Source organism: Bombina bombina, chromosome 3, assembly GCF_027579735.1.
Source record: "Bombina bombina isolate aBomBom1 chromosome 3, aBomBom1.pri, whole genome shotgun sequence".
NCBI lineage: Eukaryota > Metazoa > Chordata > Amphibia > Anura > Bombinatoridae > Bombina > Bombina bombina.
In genome coordinates, this window is record NC_069501.1 from 64,539,385 (window position 1) to 64,547,815 (window position 8,431).

Sequence of the window (8,431 nt, forward strand, 5' to 3'; positions counted from 1 at the left end):
TACAGTACCATGTGACAGCCATCAGCCAATCGCAAATGCATACACACTTATTCTTGCACATGCTCAGTAGGAGCTGGTGACTCAAAAAGTTTAAATATAAAAATACTGTGCACATTTTGTTAATGGAAGTAAATTGTAAAGTTGTTTAAAATTGCATGCTCTATCTGAATAATTAAAGTTTAATGTTTTACTTGAGTGTCCCTTTAATACACATTTTAAAAATCAAAACTGCAGTCTCATAAACCTCTTAAAATCCTATTGGAATCTCACCTTCCTTTTCACAAACACACTTAAATAGATTAAAACTGTGAGTTGCTTTTCTGTCTTCTTTGTGAATCCATTTAAAGTTCTAGTGCAGTGTTTCTCAACCGTGGCCCAAGTATCCCCACCAGGCCAGGTTTTCATTATAGCTGAACCAGTGCACATGTGAAGTTATCAGCTGATCAGTAACCATGGTTACTAACCTGCGCTTACCCATTATTTCACCTATACACTGGTTCAGCTATAATGAAAACTTTACCTGTTGGGGGTAATTGAGGACCATGGTTAAGAAACACTGGTATACAAGACTTTTGTGGAACTTACCCCTAATTAACAATATCAATGTTCTATGGAATAAAAGATTCTGTTTCCTATTAACCATTACACTGGCTTAAAAGGACATGAAAATCAAAATTAAACTTTCAAATAGAGTATGCAAATATATAAGACTTTACAAGTTACTTCACATTGTTCCCTTGGTATCTTTTGTTGAAAAGCATAAGTAGGAAGGCTCAGGAGCAGTAATGCACTATTGAAGCTAGCTGTTGTTTGGTGGCACATTTGCCTCTTGTCATTGGCTCTTAGTGGTGTGTTCAGCTAGGTCTCAGTAGTGCATTGTTGCTCTAGAGCTGAATTTAGCTATGTGTTTAACCCCTTTGCATTGGTAAAATATATAATTATATCCAAGCAATAATAAACTGCTCTAAAGCCATTTACTATTGGTGAAATTGTGACCTAATCCATCTGTTCAGCATATTGTTAGTTTAGGGCTAGTGTCACATTCAAGACCATACAGTTCATGGTATACTTTGTGGCCACTAGCCCAGTGTAGTCAGCTTATAGCCACTATTGCCAGTTGTCTGGTAATCTGTTTATCAAGGATGATAAAGTAGATAAACTATGCATTTCTGCAACATGAAACCCACATTTTATCTTTCAAGATTCAAATAAATACATTTTACACTTTACACACACATATTCAGGGGAGATATGGACTTAAAAGGGGCATGAAACTCAAAATGTTTCTTTTATGGTTCAGATAAAGCATACATTATAAAAAATACATTTCCAGTTTACTTCTAGTATCTAGTTTGGTTCATTCTCTTAGTATCCTTTGTTTAAGAAGCAGCTATGCACTACTGGGAGCAAGCAGAAGATATCGGGTGAGCCAATAAGATGAGGCATATATGTGCAGCCACCAATCAGCAGCTCCTGAGCCTTTGCTCTATCTCACTGGTTTTCAAACCTGTTCTCAAGCCTCCCTGACAGGCCAGGTTTTCAGGCTTACCTTGGATGATAGCAGGTCAAATAACCATGGTTACTAATCAGCTGATTGTTTCACCTGTGCTTTAGTTCAGATATCCTCAAAACCTGGCCTGTTAGTGAGGCCTGAGGACAGGTTTGAAAAACAGTGCTCTACCTGAATCATGAAAGAAAAAAAAACTTACTCAAGGAGTAAAAAGTGCCCTTAAAGAATGGGCTAAATGTGGAACTTAAAGGGACACTGAACCCAATTTTTTTTCTTTAGTGAATCAGCGCATGAAATTTTAAGCAGCTTTCTAATTAACTCCTATTATCAAATGTTCTTCATTCTCTTGGTATCTTTATTTGAAATGCAATAATTTAAGTTTAGATGCTGGCCCATTTTTGGTGAACAACCTGGGTTGTCCTTGCTGATTGGTGGATAAATTCATCCACCAATAAAAAGTGCTGTCCAGAGTCCGGAACAAAAAAAAAAAAAAAATGCTTAGATGCCTTCTTTTTCAAATAAAGATAGCAAGAGAATGAAGAAAAATGTATAATAGGAGTAAATTAGAAAGTTGCCTAAAATTGCATGCTCTATCTGAATCACGAAAGAAAAAATGTGGGTTCAGTTTCCCTTTAAGTGTCTGCAACGTAAAGGGCTCAATTTATCAAGCCCTTCTTTTCCCTATGACTACAGGTTCTCACAAGAGAACCTACAGTCATTGTTTGTCAAGCAGCAGTCATTAAACCGACCGGGGGATTTACAGCTCCTGCCCACACGTGATTGGTTGTGAGCGGGCAGGGGCGGGATTGCAAGCGAGCGCAAAATAGCACTCGTATGCAATGTTTTATTCCGTCAACGGATTGCTGCCCGCCAGAGGCGAGCTGGGGCAGACAGGGGTGAATATGTACGCCCCTGCCTCATAAATCTAGCCCATAGAATAGTGACACTGTTATTTGCTAAGAAAGCTATCAATAGGATCACATCTACTGAAAAAGAATTATCTGATTTATGGCTAATTCATGGAAAAATGCCCATGAAAGAGAAAAAAATGGTTTAAGACTTGTTTGAACGCAGAAAACTTTATAGAGGAATTATACTAGCTGCTAATATATTTCTTTGTTGCATATTGATCTACTGAACAGGAACAATATAAAACGCTATTTATAATGTATTTACGTTCTACTATTATGTCCTGGTTTATTTGTTCAGGGGTTTCAACATATCCCTGCTCTTTAGCACAACTTGAAATAGTTTGACATGTTTATCTGCAGGACTAAGTATTGGATACATTCACTGCCAACCTTAGGGGCATAATATAACAAGTAATGTAAAATATGCTTCTTGCCTATTAGAATGCGGACAAACCAGGTGAACTAGATTCTTGACTGCACCCTTCTAAAAATAATTGTAAAAAACTTATAGTAATGTAGAAGAACAAAATATAACAAGAAAGTCTCTCCAATAGCAAAAAAAAATAAAAAAAAGTTCCCTGTAAAGGTAAAAAGTTATGTAAAAAAAAAAAAAAAAAAAAAAAAGTTATGTAAACAACAGTTTAAACAAAACAGTTCAATAAATAAATTAGGTCAAGGGACAGTCTAGTATAAATTAAACTTTTATTATTCAGATAGGACTTTTAATCAACTTTCCAATTTACTTTTATCATCAAATTTGCTTTTTTCTCTTGGTATTCTTAGTTTAAACTAAACCTAGGTAGGCTCATATGCTAATTTCTAAGCCTTTGAGGGCTGCCTCTTATCACATGCTTTTTAAATCTCTTTTCAACACAAAGAGACAGAAAGTACACATGGGCCATATAGATAACACTGTGATCAGGCACAGGTTTTTTTTTAAGATTTAGCACAAAACAATGCTAAATTTAAGACAATCAATAATAAACAGTCACAGTCATGTGATCAGGGGGCTGGAAGAAGGTTCCTAGATACAAGGTAATCACAGAGGTAAAAAGTATATTGATATAACTGTGTTGGTTATGCAAAACTGGGGAATGGGGAATAAAGGGATTATCTATCTTTTAAAACAATAACAATTCTATGGTAGACTGTCCCTTTAAATAAGACATCTAATTCAGAGGTTATAAGTGACAAAAATCAACGAATAAAGCTTTTTACAATTTGAAGGTGAAATGACAGCAGGTGAGTCTTACATTGCAAAGTTTTTCAAATTATGCAAAACTAAACATTTTAAAGGGAAAGTGGGTCCCTGGAAGGAATCAGAGCTAACTGGGCCCTGGATTGGTGAGGAAATTAAGGAAGAGGTGGAGTGTAAGGAGGCGCTATTTAAGGGGTAGAGTGGGAAAAGCAGCAGATCACTGGTGTGGCTATCCAGTCTCCCTGTCTGTTTGTGCCCTGATGGTGTGAGGGGCTCGGGAAGAAGAAGGAGGTGAAGTTCCAGTTTGGGAAGGAGACCCGGTGGAGTGGCTATGGCCGCGAGCAGTCACATTGGCACGGCGGTGTCGGCAGCTGCTGATCCAGGGAGCGGCAGTGAGCGGGACCTGAGAGCCCCTTTGACCCAGATGACTAAGGGTAAGACAAGGGCTAAGGTGGACACACACAGCCCAGTTGGGCCTGAGAAGAGGTGGGAGACAGTACTTGGCCAGCAGTGGCGGGACCAGAGTGACGGCCAGTTGGGGGCTAAGTTTCCTTCCAGAGCAAGTCCTGCTACATTAGGTGGCCCAGAGGCGAGAGATGCTCAGGGAGAGGGGCTTATTGAAGGGGATATATTACTGTGAGGGATCAAAAGATTAGAGAGCCAGTGGCTACTGGAAGGATTATGGCTACAAGGGGTCAGAAGATAGGGGAAGCAGAAGCCTTAGACTGTAGTAAGGTTCGGTTAGGTACTTCCCCCACATATGTAGTTAGCGATTTCCAAGGGAATATGTCTGGGGCTGGTGAGGACTTTGATATGGGGGAGATGTCATTGTCCTTGGATTCCTCTATGGAGGAATATATCCCTCCCACCCCCAGTCAGCTTAGGCCGTGGGCACCCTTAGAGTGAGTAGAGACCCAGGGGAAGGTCCCTCTACAAGTGGGTTGTTTGATTCTGGGTTAAGGGAGGGGGGTCCTGGTACTTCTAAGGGGGGTGGGAATTTGAATAGAGGTCCCTCACTGGTGGGATTTTCTGTTTCAGATACTAGGGAAGTGGTGACACGGCCTGAGGATACTTATGGCCTTCAGCATACAGAGTGTGATGGTGACAGCCTGGAGAGGGAATCTCAGGGTCTGCAGGGCTCATGGACGGAGTCCATAAGACTGGATGCGAAGGACGGCTTTCCACAGGTGGAACGTGCTGAGGAAATGGTGAGTACGCCCCGGGATTTCGGTCAGGACCTGCAGACCTGTGGGGGTAGGGGGACTATGATTGTTGCAAGGGGTCATGACTACAGTGTTAGACGGCCGGGAAGGCCAGGTGGCTGTGGGGCTGCATCAAGGGGCAGGCCATGCAGGAGATATGGTTCAGAAGAGGTCTGGTTGGGGGGCTGGGGCTACAACTCCAAAAAGGGGAAGGGGTGTCACGGTTGGGATTACCAGCCTATCTGGGGGACATGGGGGTGCCAGGGTTTTTCCCCCAAGTGGTGGAGTTTCACGTGTTCATCTATTGCCGGATCAATTAAGGCAGCTGCATCAGCCGAGGATGGCAGGAAGGGATGCAGCTGCCGGTGCTGGTAGCTGAAACCATGGGAATATGGAGCCACGCAGGGTCAGGTTCCAGGGAGTGTACAGGTCAACGGCTGAGGCCACCATGCTCCAGCACACACAGGAGGGAGAGTCTCAAGCAGGTGAGTGTGGGTCTGGCATTGTACATAATTTGACTGGGGTTGAGGGGTGTGTGAGTGTGGGGGACTCTATGTCAGAAACGATAGTTGCAGGATTATGCAACTTTTTGGCAAGGATTGAGGGTACTGGGGTTGTCGGGGTCCCCACAGTAGCTAGAGCGTGGGTTCAGTGGGAGATAGCATACCTGTGGGAGTGGTGGCAATGAGCCACAGAAGGACTGCTGGGGCTGGGTCTGTTGGGGGATGGGCAGCATGTTGGTTGCTAGTGGTGGTGGTGTGGAAAAAACAGCCAGAGGGCTGGCGCTAAAAATAGCGGACACTGCATTGTCACTGTCTTGTCTATGCTCAACAAGATAGCTGCAGCTCAGAGGACTTATGGGGGAATGGCCTGGTGGGCCTATGATGAACAGTTTCGACAATGCCTTTTCGGTAAAGCCGGACATGAAGTGGGATGATAGGGATATGGGGCTGTGGCTCAAGATTATGACACCTCTCAGGACTGTGCAGCCCTTTCGGGCTGGGGCCGGCAGCCAATCTTCAGGTGGGTTGTCGGCGACAATTAAGAAAGGATTCTGGGGGGCGGAGCCAACAGCCGAGCAGGGAAGACATGCTTCAGAGAGCTCCTGCAAAGATTTAATTTAAAATACAGGCAAATTGCAATCTATCCTCTGTAATTTGCCTCAATCCTAATAGTGAACAAGCAGGACTGTTCTTGCACTGTTAGTATAACGTTTTACTTTTGTCTCAAACCAGTTATTCATCCTATTTATGAGAGGAAATTCCTGGGCCTTTGTGGCCTACTAAAACTATGGCGACGGATAAAGAGATGGGCTCTGCAGCTGTTTATGAGGCACTATGGCAGCTTAATTTACAACTTGATGCTGGCTATGAAGACCTATCAGCCTGTCTAAGGTTCAGTATGGGACAGCAAGAGATTCCGTTGCAAGTCGGAAGATATAGTACAAGCCGCCTGACTGGCAAAGAGCAACACCTTCCACAAGAACAACCGTTAAGGGATATGGCGGGAGAACTTCTTGCTAGAACAACCTACATTGTGGAGAGATCCACGCTACCGCATGATAGCTATAGGTCACTTATTGCACCACATTCGACAGAAATGAGCAGAGAGATGGAGATTAGTGCTGCAGATGTCGGGGAGGGCGGCGGCGCTCCGCTATATAACGCTGACAGCTCGCAATGCTTCATTGTAGTGCTGTGGTCACAGAGAAGCTTTACTCCATCTGTTAGAAAGAGGCCTTTGCTTTTGGGTGATCTGAGTGACCAACAGGTACGGTGCATCTGGGGATCAGACCCCACCTCACATAAGGATTTTACTGGATCCGGCTATCTACAGACCCAATTTGTCAAACCCCACGCTATTAACTGCATTTCACACAGTTTTACGCTGCAACCTGAAGTGGACTTACCCTCAAACCGCTTTACAAAGGCTGGAGTAGGGTGAATATGACTAGTGTTACAGAAGCCTCAGCCATCCGCTCCAGCATCAGGCTTCCTCTCGGCTTCCCCTCAGCTGTGACTCTTAAATGTTATGAGAGCCATTTGCAGCAGACTCTGCACTGATCCTAAGTGCATTCTGACGTTTGACCATACTAATCTGCATTTGATTCCCCTCCTGATAGAATAAATCTTAGGTTACTCTTAACGACTGCTCCTAATTGCATAACACCAGGAGTACCTGCCTGATATTCTGCTCGAAAAATTAGGTTTAAATAGGATATATTTGTGCCCATAATAGATTTTAACATATATAGGATAGGTTTAGTATATGTTTAGCTCATAGGAATGGGTTTTAGGCACATGCCATTTATTGTTTGCTGATAATCATTATAATGTATGTCTGAACTGTTCTTTCACCAGCTATTTGTTTCATACATCCACAATAGCTTGTTACATGCTCCCCTAAGCAAAGACATCCTAGCTGCCTTGCATTACAGCAGTTACTTTTATTAGGAGTGCCTGCTAGCTAAATTGATATGCCTCTCATAGCCCAGATTGGCACACACCATGTCTGATTGTGTTGCTTTTATTCACAAGGCAATGTGGTTTAAGTGTCTATATTTAAATATCCTTAAATAAGCTGAGTACGTTTTCTCTTACACTGCACTAACATTACCAATACCATAAGTGTTCTCTGGCTGACACCAGCTAGAGTATGGTGTCTGTTGTTTTATGACATGCATAGTTATTGCTCGCAGCCTATGAGACTCTTTAAACTAGATAGAAGTTGGTTAATAATGAGACTCATTGGCCCTCCAGGGTGCTTATATTAAATTTAGACATTGGGATAAATATCTTTTAGAAAAAGGAAGATGAGAAAGCATTTACACTCCTCGCTCTTAACCTAGGAGCCCTTTTGTTCACTGTACATAAATGAACACATATGCAAGATTATTAGTTTGATTGCTCTATATTACTTCTTTAAGACATTTTGCGCTCATGGCGCAGATATGATGCATTGCATGAATATGTTTGTGTTTTATATTTCCTCTTCTAGATATTCATCTACTGTGGCACATGCACATAGCACTACACTAATATGTCTGAATGTTATATTACCCTCTACAGCTACTCAACTAATATGGCACATGAATAACTCACTATTCTAGTATGTATGTGTTTTTCATTGCTCCCATTAGGTGTTTACCTATCATGGCAAACGTATATTACGCTACACTAGTATATCTGTTTGTTACATTACCTCCTCTGGATATGTACCTACTCTCAGGCCTTCACTGCTAGTGGTGAGGCCTGATTTAAAAATCTATGGCTATGGGGAGGGTCGCTGGAATTGCTGTTTATGTATAGAGTTCTAGATGTATTGCCTATATAGAGGTCTGTTTAACTTTTTACCCACCTATAGTATAAAAGTACCTTGCAGTTTTTTGGTTTCCTACTCAGGGACAAGTCAGACTATTTTTATGTTCTATGTCTGTCGCAATGATATATAGACTAAAATACTTCCAATGTGATCTATTATCATAAACAAGTGCATAGCTAATGTTTTAGGCTTTATGTTACCTGATAACTCTTATGCACAGAGGTCTGTTTAATGTTCGCTCTAAAATGCAATCACGCTACATGTACAATAACATCATTCGCTAATGCTT